This window comes from Rhinolophus sinicus, linkage group LG06, assembly GCF_036562045.2.
Source record: "Rhinolophus sinicus isolate RSC01 linkage group LG06, ASM3656204v1, whole genome shotgun sequence".
NCBI lineage: Eukaryota > Metazoa > Chordata > Mammalia > Chiroptera > Rhinolophidae > Rhinolophus > Rhinolophus sinicus.
In genome coordinates, this window is record NC_133756.1 from 67,407,848 (window position 1) to 67,428,326 (window position 20,479).

At 39.6% G+C, this 20,479-nt stretch overlaps 1 long non-coding RNA gene across 1 annotated transcript; it reads left to right on the plus strand.

The window, feature by feature from the left end:
• The first annotated feature begins 1,373 nt into the window (after window positions 1–1,373).
• LOC141572150 (uncharacterized) lies at window positions 1,374–19,157 on the plus strand. The gene is made up of 5 exons (XR_012497325.1): window positions 1,374–2,584; window positions 5,228–5,296; window positions 14,440–14,520; window positions 14,643–14,787; window positions 19,010–19,157. It is a non-coding gene; the product is annotated as an uncharacterized LOC141572150 (long non-coding RNA).
• The last annotated feature ends 1,322 nt before the right edge of the window (window positions 19,158–20,479 follow it).

Genomic DNA, 20,479 nt, shown 5'->3' on the forward strand with positions numbered 1-20,479 from the left:
ATTCTGCTCCTAGAGCTCGGTGAACACTCTTGCCTTCAACAAGAAATTTGTAGTCTAGTGAGGGACTGTTAAAAGTAAAACGGAGAAATGGAAACTTTGGTAGAAGCCACCACAGGGGGCGATGGCAGTACAGCAAATCAGCCTGAATCTAGGCTGGAGGTGAAGGAGAGGAGAGCAGGGACGTCTCCATGCAGCAGGGGAGAACACAGCTGAGTCTCGGCATTTGTGCAGTAGGATGTATCCAGGCAATGAGAAGCAAAGAAAGCGCGGGCAACGGGGTGGCAAAATGTATTGGGACCAACAAAATGATAAAAGAAGAGTACATAAAAATATGCTAGTTAAATATTGTAAATATTAAGTGAATAAGAAGAAGAGAGGGTAATGTGTTTTTAAAAAGTTTTAAATAAGCAGTTTGCTTTTCAAAATTACGAACAGCCTGGCTTAGTCAGCTTGGGCTGCTATGACAAAATACCATAAGCTGAGAGCCTTAGACAATACACATTTATTTCTCACAGTTCTGCAGGCTAGGAAGTCCAAGATCAAGGTGCAAGACGCTATGGTGAATCGTGGCGCTCTCTTCCTGGCTTGTAGATGGCTGCCTTCTTGCTGTGTCCTCACATGGCGGAAAGACAGTGAGCTCTGGTCTCTTCTTGTAAGGGCACCGATCCCATCCTGGGGGCTCCATTCTCATGACCTCATCTAAACCAAATTACCTTCTAAAGGCCCCACTTCCAAACCACAAACATTTAGTCCATAACACAGCTTCTGCTGACAGCAAGGGGAGAAACGAATGCACGGAGCAGAGCTGACAGGTTCCTCTGCCCTGTGCCCAATCCCCATGGCCTTGATCACTCTAAACCACAAGACTGCTCTTTAGTCAATCAAACCTCTGAGCAGGTAGCAGGGCTTTAATAACAGCTCATCACACAGTGTCTGCATAGACCTATCTAAGACAGTCTTTTGTTATTTAGCCGTGCAAACAAGCCTTGCCCAGCTCAGGACTACAGAAGGGTGACACAGCCCCTCCCCAGTGTGGGCATTCACAACCTCAGCTGGACTTGGGAAAATTGTTCAGTTTTCCCCCAGCTGTCATGTGATTCACGGGCTCCATCACTCTTATCGCCTGATGTCATGGGGCCCCTAAAAGCCTGTGATCTAATGCTATTATAATTTAAGCCCGGGAACCTATTCCACCTTGCCCTTGTCACCTCAGAGTAGAACTCTTCATGCCCCAATACCTTAAAATGCACATCCAACCTTTAGGTAAGTGTAAAAGTTCACCAGATTGTCAAATAAACCATGAAGCTTAAAGGAGATTACAGGAGGCTTGAAAATTTTAATTGAGTCTGCACTAAACAAAATATGGTGGAAATACAGACCTTGTTAGTTATGTGCTCAGCAGTGTGTTTTATAACAAAACCTCAGCGTTCCTTTAAAGTAGTGCAGTTATCAGGGAGGAAATAGCTGATGTCATGTGTTTTCTTTTAAGTCATCAAGAGTCTTGACTGTGCCTGTAAGCTGTAGAAAAATGCCTGCATATGTGCCATTTGCCATCTTTTAGCATAAACTGTGTTGGTGGGAAGGAGGAAACTGGTTAGAAAAAGAAAAAAGACACAGTGTGCACATAAGGACATACGAGTAAGTACCAAACAAGAAGGTCAATAAGGCAGCGATGTGGCTAACCATAATTTGGCTTCTAGGATCCAGATTCTGGGCTATTGAGCAATTGTGTTCCCTTCCTGAGTCCTTTCTGTCTCTTTTCAACCCCTTTGCTAGTGGTTTGTGGGCAGAAGTTACTTCCGGTCCACCACTAGGCATCACCCAGAGGGTCTAAAAACACAAATACCCTCAGGGCTTAATTTCCATTCCAATGCCATCCCCCTGGGGGAAAAGAAAGCTAGTATTTCACAGGTCAGGCTCTGGAATTCCAGTCTCTAAGCAGGAAAAAGTTTACAATGTTTACAATGCTGTCTGTTTTAGGGGCTTGGGTGTTTCTCTGAGACGTGTTTTATAAAACTGGAATTCTACATTTGAAGCAGAAAACCATCCCTTGATGTTTTAAATTAAGAATCAAACTTGTTCCTCTTCTTTTCACATTTAGCCTTAGTTACTGAGAAAGGGTCATTTACAGTATTGACTCTAACTCTGTATGTCCTGGCATGGAAGAAAGAGTGAGTTCCTTAGTTAATCATTGATTCAGTAAAATCGATTGAATTCTTACTACATTCTGGGGGATGCAAAGAACAGTTAGGCCCAGTCCTCCCTTACAAAGAACCTACAACCAGTCTGGGGATCAACGCCAGGACAAAAGCTTGTCCTTTTTGTTTTGTTCATCAATGTATCTCCCACACTGAGCATGTTTGTTTAGTGCATTCTAGGTGTTCAACAAACATTTTTCAAACAAATAAGTGAGATTAATGCCACATGAGCACAGTACATCCTTTCCAAGATGAGAAATGAGCACTCCCGGCTTCGGTGATTAGAGCAGACTTCATCACGGAGATGGATTTCAGCAATGCTTTCCGGAAGCCATGGGACTCCCTGCAGCCAGTGGCGGGATGACAGAAAAGCATTCCTCTTTCAGGTAAGGAGACAAAGGTGAGTCAAGCCAGGAGGCTGGATACTCAGAGAAATTTCAGAAAGGGGAATGGCCAGCGTCCAAGTGGCCAGGCAGCAGGAGAAATGCGTGTGAAAGGCATGTAAGAGTCGTGATAGGGCAAGAGAGCGTGCAGGGTAAGGAGGGTATTGAAATCACTTCCAAAGTGACTTCCCAACGTAGTAGAGAAGGGTGAATCATGCACAGACTGGAGAGCTGTGACGAGGGAAAAATACAGACAACCAAACTGGGCCCGGGAGACCCAGGCTCCATCTGTGCTGGGTCCAGCAAAGTAATGTTCTGCTCCTGCCTGCCTCGATGTTAACCTTTAAAAGAAAAAAAAAAAAAGGAAATTTAAAAAAATCCTGACTTCCTATGTACTTTTCCAAGTGAGTCATGAGGATTATTATGTTCCTAGCCAATTTTGATGTAAGGATATGAATAGAAATAAGAGTGATTGATCCCAGAAACGTCCCTGGAGGCTGCTTTTAGCCATAAAGTATCTTAGGGAGGAAGAGCAGCCCAGTGTCCCCTCTCCCCAAGGTCATGTTATGGGATGGAAAACTGTAAGGTGCCTAGTAAGTCCCGGTCTTTGCATTTTAGGACCTTCCAAAACAAAGGTGTGTGTGTGTGTGTGTTTTGTGTGTATGCATGATGTGGTACGTGTGAGGGTATGGGTGATGTGGTGTGTGCATGTGTGCATGTTTGTCGTGTGTGTGTGTGTGTGGTTTGTGTGTAAGGGGCACTGAAAGGGTTTGGGGAAGAACAAAAGAGACATGGTCTATGCTCTATGCCAAGTTTCTCCCGGACAGACCCTGTGCACAATAATCTCAATAACAGTTAAACACACACACACCAAAAAGAAAAAAAAGAAAAAAACACCCAGAAAAACAAATTAGTCAGAAAAGGTGGGGGAAGGGGGGAGATTAGATTTCTCAATAAAATAGTTACAGGAAATTATTTATACTCCAGGAGAGAAGAATTTTTCCTATCATTAGCTTTCTCATCAATGTTGTAATGGTCTTATACACCCAAATTGGATCTACCAGCTCCCCTGCCCGACCCCAGCCCCCACACAACCACCACAAGCACCATCCCCACCATCACCACCATCACCACCTTAACCACCACCACCACCACCGCACTGTGCACACACCATGCATCCCTCCGCCGTTACCTTATCTTCTTGCTTCCTGACAGGTTGTGACCTCTTGGATGGTAGGAGCTGATTCATTTACAAATAACATTGCTTGGCATAGAATAGGTGCTTAATGAATTTTTTGACTGGATAGGATCTAGCAGGGACTTTGAAGTGCAGTGTCCTTGAGGGTCTCCCTATCAGCATGAGCCACAGAAGGAGGGCTTGCTGATCATCTACAGGTGACCCTGGAATCAACTGCATGTATGTACACACACACACACACACACACACACACACACACACACTTGCACACCTGCCAACAACATTACTTCTTAAAATCATGTGGTTTGCTTCAATATCTGGAAATAAGTATGTTTTCTGAATACAGCATAATTCCTTCCATGTTAATAGTCTAATTCCATTCTATAGAGAGAGTGCTTTATATCAATGTACTGAAAGGTGTTAAGTGTCATCCTCCCCTCCTTCCCCTCAGCCTCTAACTCTGCTCACCCTCAGATAGACTCCAGGGTGCCCCTCTGGGCCCCTCATCTCTGGTTAAGAAACTCACAATCAGTCAGAACCATCTAATCACAAATGGCTACAGGAAGCCCTGCAGAAGCTTTGACAGGCTGCTTTTCTGTCTGTTAGGCCACATCCCTGTCTTTGGGAGGCATCTCAGAGACTTTCCATTAGAGGAAGAGGGAAGATTTATGCCACTTCTGTACAAGAACCACACCCCAGAGCCCCTACCTTGTGGGGAGGAGAGTGAAGGGATTGGTTTATTCCATTCTTCCATTTACAAAACCAAACTCCCGATTATAAAAATGGGACAGCACAAACACGTCACAGCCATGTAGAGAAAGTAGAATGTAGATCACTGTGAAATGCTGAGGGAAGAATTCTCTAGACACTGGAATTGGAGCCCAGATGACCTAGCATGATTTGGGTGGGTGGGGTAGCGTGGGGACAGGAAAAGGGGGAGGCATTCCTAGCATTCCTTCGTGCAGGATCAGCAAACACAGTAGCTGGGAAAGGGCAGTTTGTGGGGCTAGGGCTCTGGCATGACCACTCTCTGCCCAGGAGTCCAGAGAGGAGAGCTTAAGACATGACAGCCTTCCAAAAGCATTGTATGTGCACATGTGTTTTTATAAAAATCTTTATTTACATGCCCTGTCTCTGCAATCCTTTTACCTCCCTTTTCTTAATCTGAAAAACATAGCCTGAGTATTAGTAATGATAACAATCTCTCCCATGTGTAAAAGTGCAAACAACTTAAAAGTGGTTTTTCATGTCTTTGTCTCATTTATTACGTTATACTACTAACTCATTTGAAGTGTGCCTGCATCTACCCACTCCTGGAGGTTTCAGGAATGCTTATCAGCTTAATATTGGATTTTTGCAATGCCACTTATTTAACATGATTGCTAAAATATTCTTTCTGTGCTTTGAGAGCAGATAAGGTTATGCACTTAACACTCATTTGCTTTCAGAGGTCTGCCTCCTCCAGCAGGACCGGGGGAGAAGCAAGAATGCTGTGAGGGGTACCTCTTGTTCCAAAGGTGAGGAATTGGGCAGGGTGAGTCAGCTGTTGCCTCTCTAAGGACTGGGAAAGAGCTAGTAATCAGGGGTCTGGGAATGAAACCCCTACTTTCTTGCCCCCTCCCAACCTGTCCAAATAAGGCCAAAGTACCATTCAGCAAAGCCAGCTTGATAACCCCTAGCCAGAGGGGGCTAAACCAATGTTTCCCCTTCTGTTTGTTGAAAGCCACATGTTGTGGTGTATCATGAGCTCCCTCCCCTTCTCAGAAACTGTCCCCACTGGGCTGGGTTATGAAGCAGGCCAGTGGCCCCTGTGTGTGACACTAGGTGTTCTTGAAGACTGTGCTTAGATTACCGGAAGACCACTAAGCATGTTCTAAATACCCTAACCACTCTTCCCCTCTACCCAAGGGACCCATGACCATGGCCAGGTTTTGTTCCTGATCCTTGAAGCAATGTGACCTAGCCTTCAGGCTTACACCTCCGTAGCTGAAGTGAGGGTTCTGAGTTCTAACAACTTTCCAGATGAGGACCCACTGGAAGAGTAACACTTTTTTTTTCTTCTTTGAGTGCTTACTCCAAGCAATTCCTACGCTTGGCTGAACATTTTACATTATCTAGTCCTCAATCAACGATGTAGAAGGTATAATTACTCCATTTCATTCCTGAAAAACCCGAAGACCAGAGAGTTTGAGCAGCTTGCTCAACATCTCACAGCTGGAATCTAGGCTTCTAACTCCACTTAACTGTTTGAAAGAAGATAAAGGTACCGTGCTTGTATGTAAATTCATTCTTTCATTCAATATTTACTGAGCTGCTACTAAGTGCCTGAGGCAGCAAAGACTTGTGAATAAAACAGACAAAGCTAGAAATTTCATAGAGTTTGCATGCTAGTCAGTAGAGACAGAAAATTAACAAATATGTAACATGTTATGTGGTGATAAATGCCATGGGGAAAAAGAAACCACGGTAATGGAGATTGAAAGAGCTGGGGTGGGGCAGTACTACTTACATAGGAAATGACGCATTCCTGATGCTAGGACATAAAAATGCCTCCCATCACGTCAAGAACAGTATCTAAATTCCTGGAACCTGTCATGTCCAGCTGTGATGACAGTATGCTGGTTCCCCAGGAAACATGAGAAAACTCCCTGCCAAATAGGTGCATTTCAGCTTATTGGAACATTCGGTCAGAATAAAAATGCTATAGTACAGATGGATGGAATGGCATAGGTAATGATGCAATCCTGTCATGAGCCTCACTCCTCCACCTTGATTGGGAACTAATCTCTTTTCCCTCTTTCTTCACAATGAGCTTTTGAAAACTGACCCCCACCAATCTGGAAACAATTTGGAGATTCCCAAGAGAAAAGGGCTATGTACCAATGTGATTACTGATGTTGTTTTCATTAAATATAACATGATTGGGAATTACTGGGGGGAAACCACAACGATGAAGGATGGGGTTTCAAAAGATGGGACAAATTAGCATGTCTAAAGATTGGCCATAAAATCAGGAGGTTGATGAACTATCAATGTTTCTAAGCTATATAAATAAGCAGTGTTATAAAATAGTGGGATTTAGAGATCTTGAGAAAAGATGGTCCCAAGCTTTGGAAAACAAGTGATTTAATAAGGTAACTTTTATATTTTTCTTTTTTTTAAATTTATTTTTTAAATTTATTGGGGTGACAATTGTTAGTAAAATTACATAGATTTCAGGTGTACAATTCTGTATTACATCATCTATAAATCCCATTGTGTGTTCACCACCCAGAGTCAGTTCTCCTTTCATCGCCATATATTTGATCCCCTTACCCTCATCTCCCACCCCCCAACCCCTTACCCTCTAGTAACCACTAAACTATTGTCTGTGTCTATCAGTTTCTGTTTCTCATTTGTTTGTCTTGTTCTTTTGTTGTTTTTGGTTTATATACCACATATCAGTGAAATCACATGGTTCTCTGCTTTTTCTGTCTGACTTATTTCACTCAGCATTACTCTCTCAAGATCCATCCATGTTGTCACAAATGTTCCTATATCATCTTTTCTTACCGCCGAATAGTATTCCATTGTGTCTATATACCACAACTTCTTTATCCATTCATCTATCGAAGGACATTTTGGTTGTTTCCATGTCTTGGCCACTGTAAACAAAGCTGCAATGAACATTGGAGCACACGTGTCTCTATGAATAAATGTTTTCAGATTTTTTGGGTAGATACCCAGGAGAGGGATTGCTGGGTCGTATGGTAATTCTATTCGTAAGTTTTTGAGGAACCTCCACACTGCCTTCCATAATGGCTGCACCAGTTTGCATTCCCACCAACAGTGTATGAGGGTTCCTTTTTCTCCACAGCCTCTCCAACACTTGCTACTATTTGTCTTGTTGATGATAGCCATTCTGACTGGGGTGAGGTGATATCTCATTGTGGTTTTTATTTGCATTTCTCTGATGATTAGTGATGTTGAGCATTTTTTTCATATGTCTATTTGCCATTTGTATGTCCTCTGGAGAAATGTCTCTCCAGGTTCTCTGCCCATTTTTCAATTGGGTTGTTTGTTTTTTTGTTGTTGGGTTTCATGAGTTCTTGTATATTTTGAATATTAGCCCCTTATCAGAGGCACTGTTTGCAAAAATCTTCTCCCTTTCAGTTGGTTGCCTCTTTATTTTGTCGATGGTTTCTTTTGCTGTGCAGAAGCTTTTAAGTTTCATATAGTCCCATCGTTTATTTTAGCTCAAAGACTTAAGCATAAGACCTGACACAATAAACTGCATAGAAGAAAACATAGGTACTAAACTTACGGACCTTGGGTTCAAAGAGCATTTTATGAATTTGACTCCAAAGGCAATGGAAGTATATTTTTCAATATACTTTGAAAGGATTACTTTTTCTAGAAATAGCAAGATTTGTTAATACTAGTATAGACGACCAGGAGTTCTTACATCCAAACAGACCTAGCTGCCTAACCTATCTGGGATGTCAGACTGTAAACAGCCTATCAAAAATCACGGTAAAACATATAGTGAAACCAAATATCTTTTGTCTAGGTGAAATTGAAAAGTAATCTCAACCGAAAAAATTCCCTATAACCCTGCATCATATTTTACACTTACAACTACCTTTTAGTCCTTTCCAGCATCTTCAGATGCTTTTTGGTAGTAAATGGAGTTTGACTCCTTAATTAATTTATTAGGTAATTAATGTAATGACCATCTCAAACCTTATATATTCTCATTTAGTGTCACTCAGAAGAAACTAAAATGTTGCCTTTTTAGAAGCCAGGTTTTCAAGATTGATAGCATAAGTGATCGTTCTTCTATTTTAAATTTGAACACATAAGGTTTTCCATTATCTTCCCTCAATTCTATAAAAGAAGCTAAGGAGAGTTCTTCAAATATGCTAACGTTGTGATGACAAGTATAATATAGAGGAAAATACAGCTTTTGAGGCCATCTAAGTTTTGCTCTGTGTGTCTTAAATACTTAAAATTCTTGGGGAAAAAATGTCCCAAAATCCAAAGTGGTAGTGGCATTGATTAATTTTATGTGGTGGTGATTAAATTGCTATCATTTTATAAATATTATAAATCTGTACCATCCAATATGGAAGCCACTAGTCACATGTGGCTACTGATCATTTAAAACATGGCTACTCTGAATTGAGATGTGCTGTAAGTATAAAATAGACAGTAGATTTCAAAGATTTAGTACGAAAAAAGAATAAAAGTATCTAATAATTTTTATATTGATTACATTTTGAAAAAATAACATGTTGGATATATTGAGTTAAGTAAAATGTGAGAGTTCATTTTATCTGTTTCTTTTTTATATTTTTAGTATAGCTACTAGAAAATGTAAAAGTATATATATGTAGCTTGCATTATGCTTCTATTGGGCAGCACTGTTCTACAGCTTAAGAAAGTACAAAGCAAGTATTTATTTCAGTTGGCCTCAAGATATTTTTAAATTCTTTAAGCAATTTGGAAGTTGTATTTGAGCCAGAATCACACTAAGGAGGTATAAGATTATTGAGTACATGCTTTGTATACCTACCCACCCCCACCCCCAACCCCCAAACCCCAGTTCGAACAAGAACAGTGACAGGCAAAATAGAAATAAATAAGTAAAACAACATAAGCAGGTTCAAACACCATAAGCATCTACATGGACAAGGTACATGGACCAGAAAAACGAAGTGATCAGTATCGTATGACAGTGCTTCTGAGACATCTGGGAGTTGGGCTCATCTAAGGTAATGGTAATCAATATTTGTAAAGTGGCAACAGGAATCAAGCTGAAGATGAGTGGAACTCCCCCTGATTTAAAAGGGAGCGGGGGGAGCTGAAAAAAGCTCTTCTAATTGTTGCTTGGGAATGTTGCCTCCTTGAGTTCATAGGACATTAAACTGCTTCATCTCCAGGATCTGAAAGAAGTTAACTCCTGGCTCTATGACCAGAATGGCCATTAACCTTAAGCCTTGATGCCATAAGCCTTGAGGCCATAATTTTAAGGTGTATGAGCTCCCAGCCTGCAATCTAAAATACGTTTTGGTCAGCAAGCCTCAAGGAGCCAAGTGGCGACAATCACTAAAACAACTAGAGAGGGATGGATGGGCAGAGAAGAAGTCCAGGGTGGGGGTAGGGGGGAAGTACATTCTTCTCAAAATAAGCCATGGTATGAAAACAAAGTAATGTAATGCTAAGACAGATGGCTGATACAAATCACCTAGAGGAAGATATGTTTAACCAAGAAAAACTAAAGTATAAAAATAGTCTGATAAGAACTTTAAAATAAATGCATTTAGGGTGATAAAGGAGATAAGTGAAAGAATAACATTCACTAAATATTAAATACAGTATTGGCAAGCAAAAACAGGAAGAAGTTAAATAAAACAGGTGTATCTAAAAGAAGCAATGTAAAAAATTTAGACATGAAAATCATTTATTGAAAAAGTCTCGAAAGACAGCCAGACCATACAGAACCAGGAAATTGGAAGATAGTACTGAGGATTTCACTAAATTACAAAGAGACAAACAAAGAGAGAAAAACAGTCAAAGGTCTTAAAGGATAAATGGAAAAGTCTAAGTTATATAGGTCTAACGGAATTTCCCAGAAAGGTAGAAAAGTAATATTTGAAGAGATATTTTCTAATGTTTTTCCAGAACTAAAGAAACACATGAATTCTAAAAGCAAAAGTTAAGTCCAAGGACCCAGAGTGATAAATAAATATTAATTACTACAAGATAATATATGTAGTGAGACAACAAATAATTGAGAACATAAGAAGAAGGAAAAAAATCTTTAAAACTACTAGAATAAAAAGACAGATTACTTATAAAGGACTGACAATTAAACTGATAGCAACAATAAATACCAAGAGATAAAAGAATAATATCCTCAAAATGCTATGTGAAAGTAACTCAGCCTAGCCATTTATACCCCGACAAAGTATAATAAAAAAAAAAATGAAGAATGATAATCGTGTTTTTAGATTCATAAAGAAAGACCAAGAGAGTTTACCATCAATTGATGCTCATGAACACAAATATTAAAGATTGTATTTAAGTAAAAGATGTGGACCCTTACAGAAAGCATGGAATACAAGAAACAGTGATAAAAATAATATTAACAAAATATGCTGATTAATTTAATTTAATGTCAAAAGCTAGTTAAGCAATTTTGGAGAAAAACTTTAAAAATTCCAGGAATTAAAAAAAAAAAAAAAAAAAAAAAATTCCAGGAATTGGTTATTTAATGGGTAGTTAAACATGCCTAGGGAGTTTGTAAATTTTCCAAATTTTTTTTTTTTATTTCTTTAAATTTATTTTTTTATTATAGTTGGCATATAATTGAAAATTTTCTTGAATAAATTTAGACTTTGGGAAAGACAGCATAATCAAAGGTTAGAGATGGCAATTAAAATAATAGAAATCATAGAATTAAAATAGTAAAATGCTTCCAAACCAACAGAGCAGGGGGGCAATATACATGGAGAATATTAAAAACAAAACAAAATCAAAATCCCACAACTTTATTCAACAGATAACATGAAATTATAGATTCCAATAATAAAAATAGATAGTAAAAAGAAAATAAGTGGTAGAAATAAGTGTAAATATATCAGGGATTATTAACAATGAGAATGGATTAAACTCATCAGATAAATGACAGAGATTAACAGATTGGCAGTTTTTAAACCAGCTGCTTAAGCCTGCTTTTTATAAGAAACACTAAACAAAATCTAAAACAATTATACAGAAAGATTGAAAGTTATGGGAAAGTGGTACCATGCAATTAATAACCAAAGAAATTCTGTGTAACAACATCAGTAGTAGACAAAATAGAATTTCAGACACAACACATTTAATAAGGATAGATATGAGTACTAACTACATAATAGTAAAAAAAAAAAAAAGTCTACCAGGAGATAGTAAACACAAACACATATTTGGAAAACTTTTTACACGTGGTCTTAAATGACTCATGGGAGAAAAGGAAATCACAGTAGACATTGTAAAATATTCATATATTTTATGTGTTTTAAAGCTATGATTTTAGGGCCCTAGAAATTTATGACAATTACAAAATATTTACAATAGAATAAAAGTACTGCTTTTTAAAATTGTTAGATGAAGTTAAAATGTTTTTAGAGGTAAGCATATAACTTTAAGTAAACTAAAAATTGAAAATGAACGAATGAAATTTGCAACTTAATAAGCTAGAAAATAAAAGCAAACCCAAAGAAATTAAAAAGAAGGAAAGAAAGCAGAAATTAATAATATACAGAAAAGAGAAACAGTAGAAATGATTAACATAATTGATACCTGCTTTTTAAACAGCTTTACTAAAATATAATTCACTAATTTAAAGTGAACAACTCAAGGTTTTTATCACAGTAGATTCACACAGTTGTGCAACTATCACCACAATCTAATTTTAGAACATTTTCATCTCTCTAAAAAGAAAGCCTGTGCCCCTTAGCAGTCATGACCAAGCGGTCGTTAAACAACCACTAATCTTTTTCTCTACACATGTAGTAATCAAAAAAACTTTCCACGAGGAAAAGCTCACGTCCAAGTGGTTTTACTCGATGAATTCTATCAAACGTTTAAAGATTACCTACCCTTCATAAACTTCTCCCAAAAATAAAAGATGAGGGGACACTTTCCAACTTATTGCATTAGTCCAATAGTGCCTTGATACCCAAATCAGATGAAGACATCACAAGAAAAGAAAACTACGTGCAAACTCTGTGACCTGACAGGAAGTTTTTGCATCATTCAGCTTCGGAAGTCAATTTTGTAACCAGCAACAGGAAAGGAAGTCGTGAAGAATGTGCGTTAGATACAAATGCCTAAGACCTCTGGACAGAAAGTCATTTTGATTTGCCAAGTCAACACAGATTAGTGCATGCCCACAGGAGGGGGACTTCAGAAATGGGAGCTGATATTGGGTTCCATGACAATACATACTCCATTCCAATTTATCAAAAAAGTGCTCAAAGTCTGGAAGTACCTCCTCTTTGAAGGAATGGCACTAGTTTCACGTCTGAGAACACACCATCCACATACGACTGTTGAATTAAGCAAAGTCAGGATTTATTTATTTCCATCCTCAAAGAATTTTTCCTCATCATCACCCAGAACAACGCACTACCCTGACCTCTCTTCTCTACTCTGTCAGAATCCGTTGGGACCTTCATTCACATTAAAGTCTAAATGAATGATAACTTTATAAAGAATGTTTCAGTCAGACTATGTGCATTTTACCAGAGATTCAAACTTAAACATAAAGGCTGAAAAATTGATCATTTCCTGTCATAAGACAATTTTATAAGGAATAATTTAAGGGGCAAGATTTTGGGAGTACAGAGGGTCTGGATTTTCCTAGGCCCTAAAAACGATAATACTAAAATACAATACTAAAGACCTAGGCTGCCAAAACCTAGGCTGCTGGAAATATAAAGAAGTGAGCACTATAAGTATGCCTTTCTGCATAGAATTCCTGAAATTTGTCCAGGATATACACAGGAGAGGTACTATTAGGTTGGTACAAACGTAATTGCGGTTTCTGCAACTATTTTTAACCTTTTAAACCACAATTACGTTTGCACCAATCTAAAATAAGCAAAGTAAATAGGACACAGTAAGGAAAGATATCTACATCCAGGTCTGCTTTCTAGAGGAAGTAATTTTGTCTCTCCTTCCAACGATATATATGGCCAAGATTATTGAAAATCTCTGTAGATGCAGCCTCAGATATGGATAAATGACTTTAAAACACAGTAAGTTCAATCACATGGGACTCTCAAGCAGATCTTTAAATCCTTTAATGATTCAGAAGATGTTTCTACTATCAGATAAACAGTCACTTTGAATAACAAGTATTTGGTACTATAATCACTGGGGAATGTGTGGCTAGGCCTCAGAAAGACCCATTTCCCTCATTTGCCTCCAAGATTAAGAGCATCCAAAAGACAAGTATTGTGTTTGCTCTGGGACCATGTAGTCCCTTAATTCCCATTGGCACCATCTGGCCTAATTCCATTTTAAGAGCAGCTAGGTGAGGTCTTCTAATCATGGGCAGATCTCTTATCACGAAGTCAGATCTCAATAACTACCAGTGACTTAATCCTTCCCTTGCAATCCCATATAAAGTGTTAGTCTTCAACCTTTCCATTAGAAAAATAGCAGAGGGCTGTAGTATTGGAAATCTGATGAGGCATCAGGGTGAGCTCATGGGTTAAAAATGGGGACAACTAAAATATTAAATGAATGCTGGAAAGGACTTCAATGTCTATTAACATCTTTAGGTTAAAAAAGCAGGTCATGTGGAAAGATGAAGGCAAACATGAAGATGGAAGCAGGAAAAAAAAAGAACTTTCAGTTGCGGAAAGCTTCCAAGAGACAGCACTGGGAGACTGCTCATTTTGTTTTACTATGTAATAAAAAGGAAAAATGGAGGGGTTTTTTTTTTTTGGTTTTTTTTTTAAGCATTAGGCCAAAAGAGTTTGTAGCATGTGCTATGAACTCATTCACAGAAGCACCAACATATTTCAGGGCAACGTTGTCTAAAAATAACTTGCTTCATCAGTCCTGGGACATTTTTTCAGTGTTTTGCCAAGAATCCAATTAATGTGTGTTGTTTTTTTTCCTTCAGGCGATGTTATGTGGCTTTTATATCTCAGACTCTTTTGTAAAGAAAATCCATGCTGCCAAATGGACGTGAATAATACGATATGTGAGTAGCTAAGATGCGAAGGCTCATAATGCAATTACTTGATTCCCTCTGGCCCGGGACATTTATAAAGATCAATTAACTCAGTTAAGCTACTCTTAAAGCTCTCTTCCTCTGTTTCCCAGGCTCCACCCTGTTTCGCATGTGCAGGGAGCTGGGCTCAGACTCTGCTTCCGTGATATGCTGGCAGTGAGTGGGCAAGTGAAAAAAAAAAAAAAAAGGAAATATGAGCCTGCCAGGGATTTTCATCCTTGCTCACAGCTTACACAGGTAACTACCTGAAAATATTTAAATCTAAAGGGGGAAGCCAGACTATTTTCCTGGGGCATCAATGACTAATAAGAAAACACCTTAATAATAAAACCATGTCAAATACATTAAGGAATAGGATGCACATAAGCTTTAAAGGTAAAAACACAGTAGACTTCAAAGATATTTCATGATTTTTTTTTTTCCAATGGGCCAGTTTGAGTTGAGCCTCCAACTTCCTGAAAGCCACTCACCATACAATATAAAGCATCATCTCAGGAAATAGCTGTTGTGGAATATTCATTTCAGGAGTATTATTATCAATCTAACAAAACATTCAAGATGGATCACCATTAGCTATGAATTTTAATATTATAACAGACCTTAAAGTTAATCTGGCCTATCCTATTATTTTTAAAATGAAAATGAGAAAAAAGATAAAAGAAAGAGAAAGCTCTTGGGTGGGTTTTCATTTCTCCCTAACAGGGTCCAGAGCTAGAGTTTTCCATGCACTGATACTGACCATTCTCCAAACACACCATTGTATCATTGCTTACAATCTTCCTTGCATGTAATGCCTTCTTCCTTTGGAAAAGTTTTACTCACTCTTCAAGACCCAGTTCAAAAATCATCTCTTTGGGGAAATCTTTCTCTACTCACGCAGACAGCTGCTTTCTCCACGGTGCTCTAACAGATCTTTAAATATAATATTGCTTTATTCCATCTCAACTGAAAAGTAACCAATACCCATTTCCTCCCTATTCACAGCTACGATTCTCAAAGAATTATTTCCACACTCAGGCTTTACTTCCTCACCTGCATTTGCTCCTCAGTCCACCCCCAACTGGCTTCTGACTTCTCCACTTCACTGAAATTATTCTTGGAAAAGGCACAAATGACTTCTGTGCTGCACAGTCCAACGAACGCTGTTCCGTCCTTATCATACTTGCCCTGTCTTGAACATTCTACACAGTTGACCACCACCCCTTTAAAACACCGTTGGCTTCTGTGACACCATACTCTACTGGTTTTCCTGAAATGACTAAAGCATTTCTCTCAACTGCCTTGGGAGTTCATCCTCCTCTCTTGGATCTTCAATGTTAGTTAGTTTCTCAGAGCTTAGACCTCAGTACTCTTCTCTCTCTTTCCTTTCGCTCTTACTGATCTTGTCCGTTTCCTGTCTTCGTATTCTATATCTATATCAACAACTCTCAACATATGTCTATAGGTAAGATCTTTCTTTCTGAATTCTAGATTGCAAATCCAACTGTTTATTTATATTGCTAGCACTGTCATGATTATAAATGATAAAATCTCACCCAAAACTAGCTAAGATAAAGCAAAACAGAAAAAGAGACACAGAGACAGAGAAACAGAGAGAGGGAGGGAAGGAAGGAGGGAGGGAGGGAGGGAGGGAGGGAGGGAGGGAGGGGAATATTGGTTAATAGTTACTGACTCTTAACTCATGTAACCAAACTAGGGGCAGGACAAAGGACTTGAGCATTCTCAGGATTCTTTCTCTCTGAGTCTTCCCTCTCTGCATGTTATCTTCATTCTTCTAAACCAACATAATCCCTATAGAGAGGACATACTCATCAACAGCTCTCAACTTAAAATTTCACAGCTCTGAAACCAGAATGTAAAAATCTTTCTTCTGCTCACTCAGATTAGGAGAAGGAATGTGATTGATTCAGTGAGGCTCGCGTGGCTTTTCTATGAACAAATAAATTACTGTGGCCTGAGAGTGAAGATAGTGGGATTGATTTAGATTGGGTCTCATGCACACCTCCTAATTACTAGAGGAATAATGCTGGGTCAGGCAGTCACCCAATGTGTATTAGTTAAGCTATTCAGCACTTCCATTTGGATCTCTCACAGAGTGACAGTATCTCAAAATGATAGTATCCAAAATGTAACTAGTAATGGTCCTCCAAATAACATGATTCTCCTCCAGTATGTTCAATTTCAGAAAATGACAGCCAACATTTATCGACTTGCTCAGGCAAGACACAGAAGAGTTATGCTTGACAATCCCTCCCCCTACCTGTCACCATCACCTGACCCACCATCCAATGATCATGGTCTATTGATTCTATAACCAAGAAATATTTTGGATCCACCCACTTTTTTCTGTATCCAATATCACCCTCCTAGTTCAATTTATTGTTATTTCATACCTAGATTACTGCAATAACATCTTAATTGGGCTCCAACTCTCCACTCTTGATATCCTCCCATTCTTTATCCTCAAAGCAGGGCGATCATCAAAAATTAAAACTCATCACACCCTGCTTCTGCTTAAAACCTTAGGAAAGCTTCTCACTGCTCTTGAGGTAAGCCCTAAATCACTAACTTGCCCTCCAAGCCCTGGGCATACAATCTCTGCTTTCTTTCTTAACCTCATCTCTTCCCACTCTCCCTTTCCCTTACTCAAAATGTTTCCACCTTATCAACCTTTCAGTTTTTCAAAAGCAATTTGAGTTTTTCTTTGGGTGGCGGTGGGGGGGGGGGCGAGGGGGGCTACAGGGCTTTCACTTGAGCTAGGCAGACCTATCCTGTTATATGCTCTCTAGACCCTGCATTTCTTCACATCTCTTATCACAGCTCTAATACTTATTTGTGCATATTTTTAACTGTAAGGTCCATAAGGGCAAGAACTGCATCTGTGTTGCTTGATAGAGTACAGGACATTTAGGAGGTGTTCAATCAATTTTTACTGAAGGAATAGTCATCCCATTTTCTTATAGTTTTTTTATATATCAATCTTGTCTGCCGAAATATGAATTCATTCTTTTATTTCACAAATGCTTATTGAGTACCCACTTTGTACTAAGGAGTTAAATATTGGGGACAGAGACATGAAGAAGATAGAGGGGCATTTATAGTCTTTTTACTATGTAGAAACTGTGTTTCCTTCCTATATCTCAATTCCTGGAAGGTACTATCTATGTAACATTTGCTGATTGAATAAATGAATTAAATGGATACTCTGAACTTCACCATCAACTACTCCCGTTTTGTCACTGTGTCTAATTCTGTGTGTGGAATGACCTAAAGGTTCATGGTAGAGAAAAATAAGCCACAGGCCATGTGTTTCCTGGCTGGCAGGGAGTTGGGCCAAACATAGTGATCACCCACAAGGCAGAAGTGAGATAGACAGGTCCAAGCTGGTAAATTGGCACAAGAGGGGAAGGAAGGTTCTAGATATTGCACTGTATCTGAGAGCTATGGGGCAAAGGGATGGGAGAAAAAATATAATGTAAATGCAGTAAGAAAGGAAGAGGAAGGAAAAGGACCAATAGGAGATGAGATTTGCTCATTTTCCACTGAAGTTGCTTATTTAAGTGCTTGTCTCCTACTCAGCGTTGTGAGCTGTCCGGCAGCAGGAAAAATGTTCGTCTTGATTATCAGAGCATCTCCGGTATCAATGAAGCGACCATGCGTACTTGATGAATAAATGAATATATGAGTGGATACTCAGGCAGAGCAGGCTGTAGTGTTCAGAATTACAGCTCCAAGAAACTAATACGGCTTGGATGCCTCTTCCATACATCACCCAGAGAACACACTTCTGGGGTCTGGGTCTTGAGCTCACCCTCTCCAGATAAGCAGGAAAGCCTCGAGAGGAGGTTCACACACTCAGATAGTCCAACCGCTCACCAGCTCCAGGCATCCAAAAACCACAATCAAGAGATAAATGGATCCTTATCTCTGAATTGATAGCTGAAAACTCTCAAGAAGAAAAAAAAAAAGCCTCTTTATAGTTAGAGATAAAAAGTCTAAAAATGCATTTATGCCTGGAAGTCATAGTATGAGCATGAATGAATGAATTATACTGGGTAATTTTTTTCAGAAAAGAGGTGGTAGTGGTAGTGAAGTATACAATCTGGGAGGGCTATGGATATCGAAAGTGACAGGGAGAAAAAGGAGGCAAAAATTAAGGAGGCTGAAAACCTCAAACATAAACGTAGGAGAAAATTGTAAGAGTAGATGTGTCATTTTGAGCCTTTCCCATCTAAGTAAAAGACAATCTCACATAATGGCTAAACATTTGATCTCTAGAATCCAGTGGCTTGGGTTCAAATCATGACACTGCTGATTCTAGACAAGTCATTAGCATCTCTAGGATTGTTTTATGTGAAAACGAGGCTATGAATGAGGGAATCCCTGTAAAGCACCTAGAATGTGTTCTGTGATTGATAAATTTTAGTTATTACTGATACACACACATTTGACTTGGCAGGAGGTATTTGGGCTGATCTCTGACACTGGGGAGTCCAAGGGGAACCAGAGGAGAATGAGCCCCTGAGATAGCCTTTGTGAGAAGTGTCAAGCAGGGCTGGGCACACAGTCGGCACTCAGTAAGTGATGATTTTCCTTCCTCCCCTGCCCTGTCCTACCCCACCCCCATTCCGGTTCAAGCCATTGTTTCTCAGTCTAGATGTGTAGGACACAGCTCCCTGGCCCATGCTGGTGTTATGAGCCTTGTGCTGCCCCCGGCTGAGGAAGTCGGTCGCTGGTTGGTTAGCCACTCACAGCTCACGGCAGCTCATGCCAACCTCCGGCTGCTCAAGGCCACCCAGCTCCAGGGAGAGCTGTTGTTCACAATCTTAGCTGTAGAGGGTGCAGCTCACTGGCCCATGTGGGAATCGAACAGGAGACCTCGGCATCAGGAGCATGGCGCTCCAACTACCTGAGCCAGCGGGTGGGTCCTCACGTCTCTATTTCTACAAAAATGAATGTCAAGTGCAATTCTCCCTGCTCTGCTTTGTAGCTTCCTTGTGCCGGCAAAACCTTTTCTGGTCTGGAGATATATCCCAGCAGCTACACCATGGGAAAGTGGACAAAATGCAGATCAGAGTTTCCTTTTCAAAGAAAAGCATATTTTATACCCCGATGACTAGCCTGTAACTTCCAATTTGTACTTCTTAATCCCTTCCTCTTATTATCCACCTGCCCAAGCCTCTTCCCATCTGGCAATCATCAAAATGTTGTCTATATCTGTGAGTTTGTTTCTGTTTTGTTTGTTTATTTTGTTCTTTATATTCCACATATAATTGAAATAATATGGAATTTGCCTTTCTCTGACTTTAACGATGTATGGTGTTGGGTGGGTACTAGATTTATGGGGGTGGTCACTTCATAAGCTATCTAAATGTCTGATCACTGTGTGGTACACCTGAAACTAATATAATATTGTATGTCAACTGTAATTGAAAAATAAAGCAATTATCTTTTTAAAAGCATATTTTAAGGTAACCATCCAGATGCATAGCTCACATTACAATCTAATCACGCACAGATAATGCAGTTATAAAAACAGATTACTGTCTCCATTCAGCATTTTGAGTGCCCTCTGCTCAAGAAGGGGGTGAGTTGTTTCCTGGCTCCAGCAAACTCAGGGGAGGAAGTGGGGCTCAATGCTCTAGTGCCACCTCCTTCCCTTTTCCCCTTCCCCATTTAACTCCCCCAAGGCTTTTGCCCCAACTCTGGGCCCAGAGCTCTCCATAGTCTCCCAGGCAAAATTTTCTCTCAAGAAGGATCTGAAACTCATTTACATTAAAATACAAATGAGGATTGCAGCTGAAAGCATCACCCCCAAGGTGTGCCTGTACCTTACCACTCCCAGCAAAACTGCACACAAACCCCAATGGGGAGCACAGACTCTTCGCTTTGTGCTTTGTAACCTTGCAAGTTGGTATTTTTAAGGTGG